Source organism: Anneissia japonica, unplaced genomic scaffold (genome assembly GCF_011630105.1).
Source record: "Anneissia japonica isolate Jap-2015-1 unplaced genomic scaffold, ASM1163010v1 scaffold288142_len361356_cov169, whole genome shotgun sequence".
NCBI lineage: Eukaryota > Metazoa > Echinodermata > Crinoidea > Comatulida > Comatulidae > Anneissia > Anneissia japonica.
In genome coordinates this window covers 6,113-8,423 of record NW_022753229.1, presented here as the reverse complement: position 1 = coordinate 8,423, position 2,311 = coordinate 6,113, and the positions used below count along the sequence as shown (strand labels likewise).

The 2,311-nt window shown below is 40.0% G+C and overlaps 1 protein-coding gene across 1 annotated transcript in view; it reads right to left on the bottom strand.

The window, feature by feature from the left end:
• The window catches only part of LOC117122759, a 21,791-nt gene that overhangs the window by 13,784 nt on the left and 5,696 nt on the right, over positions 1-2,311 (bottom strand). The window contains exon 2 of the mRNA XM_033268500.1: positions 1,757-1,926. The gene's annotated coding sequence lies outside the window, so the exon portion shown is untranslated. The remainder of the gene's footprint in view (positions 1-1,756; positions 1,927-2,311) is intronic.

Genomic DNA, 2,311 nt, shown 5'->3' with positions numbered 1-2,311 from the left:
CCGCTGTCTCCATCACAACCGTTGTGGGAGCTACTCATATAGAACCTTCTCCTGAAATGCAATAGGACAAAGTGTATAGAAGACTGGACTGTTAGCTAAGTTGTGTAAGTAAACGAACGTACGCTCCGATACGCTCCGTACGCAGTGGTGGCGCCATGATTTGTCATACGGGGACTCCGTGTCCCCTCGGGCGATATCCCTGATGAGAGCTTGAATGTGCGTGGTTGGGCGTTACTCAAAAATATTTGGAAGGAGTCCGGGGGATTCTACACAAGTCATGCCAATTCAATGATTTCAAGAGGTTCTTTAAATGTCTGCTCTCGTCTGTCCGTCCGTCCGTACGCAAGTATGAGAGGGCGCCCGCTGACACCTGAATGTTTTTATTCACACAGGTGAACCACCATTGTTTGTTTGGTTTCGTTCCTTTTCGTCAGACAATCAATCCATAGTGCAAATGCATTTTCACTTCATAACAAAGTTACAGTAATAATAATAATAACATACGAATGACATAATAATAATAATAATAATACGAATGGAGTTATTTTTCAATAAAGTGACAGCATGCCCTCATCTGGTTTATTTTTACCAACCAACGTATTGCTACGGGTGCATTTCCAGTGGTGTCACGCTCGGGCGCTGACGGTGGTTGGGGGGGGGGGGGGAGCAACAGAGCCCTGAAGTACGAGGGGCCTCGACGTTGTAGCTTAAAAAAATAATATAAACTATAATACATAATTTAATTCAATTGGGAAATACACTGGCCTGGCATCATTATACAAAACCGCATTTATCTCGGGGCTCATTTAAACGATCGCTGCAGTGTTTTATTTATGTTGCGGTTTTTTGTCTCGCGAACCACACTTGATCGTTGTCGCGCGTGACAAAAGCGTGGTGTCTTTTGATTTACCGACAGAGGTTTGGAAATGTTTCGGGCCGCCTGTCATTATTCCTAATCATGTTTTGTATGCATTGAGTACGCAGGCCTACTGTAAGCATATACCAATTCACATTAACGTGTTTACATCTTGCAAAAGACTAATAAGTTCCGAAAGTTGGCCTATGTAATCTATGTTGGTTTTGTCATCAACTTGTCTTAAATATTTCATCAGTCATGGACATTTCTATGTTCTTTGACAACGCAGTTAACAGTTCATTAATGCCCGCGGACTCCCACCAGGGCTTTCACCCCCAGGACCCCGATCGGGGGCCCTACGCGGCCCATGGCCCCCAGCATCTGTTCGCTCCGTTTGCAAACTTAACGTTCGCTTATTAGGGCCCCAAATAACAGTCACCACCAGGGCCACACAAACTCCGTGACGCCATTGTGCATTTAACAACGACCTCCAGGTCGTAACTACTGGAATGACGTATTTTCGAACACGACTGTCTACCTTGCATTTCTGTACTCATTGAATATGTATCCAGTTGTCAATTGCAGTGAAATTTGTATATGCAATTAGGATGTGACTTTAATTATCTGCATTCTAAATAACACTTATACTATTAATGCGAGATGATTAGTGGTACGACGACGACAACAGCTGAGTGACAACGGCAACGGATATAATGATGACAACGAATGGTAATGGTAATATATACGGTAGTGTATATATATATAATGATAAAGGTTATGATAATAATGATGATGATGGTGGTGGTGATGATGATGATTATGATGATGATGCTGATGAGGATGATGATGATACTAATGATAATAATTAATAGTTCTGCTCCATTCTGTAACTCTACTTACGAATGTTTTCCTGGTAAAGAAAACATGTTAGAGGGAGCGGTTTTAATGTCGTTCCACGGTGAACTTTCAATCTTATCCCTTGAGAACCATGACGTACTGGTCGTATCGACACCGTTGAAAGTAACCGACCCCACTTCTTCATTTGTAGGCGAGAATAAAGTCAGTTTTACCTGTAGCGAAGAGAAATTTCCAATATTGTTTTAAATATTGAGCTTGAAGGTGTTCCATATGTGAACGATAAACATTTCGTGACACAGTGGGATTATAGACGGTTTAGCACTAATTACACCACGAAGTTTAGATTTTCTCCATGATTATTTTACATGGATTCTCCATACAATCAGTACGTGCACGTGCGTTGAAAAGTGTTATGTTAAGAGTGCGCATATCCATCCGACGCGTTAATATTAGGCCTATATACTATATTATACATATACAGTGCATACAATATTATTACTAAAATATATACATTATATTATATATAATTATATAATGGTACATATAGGGCTATTATATAAATATATATATATATAATATATATAAAATATATATATA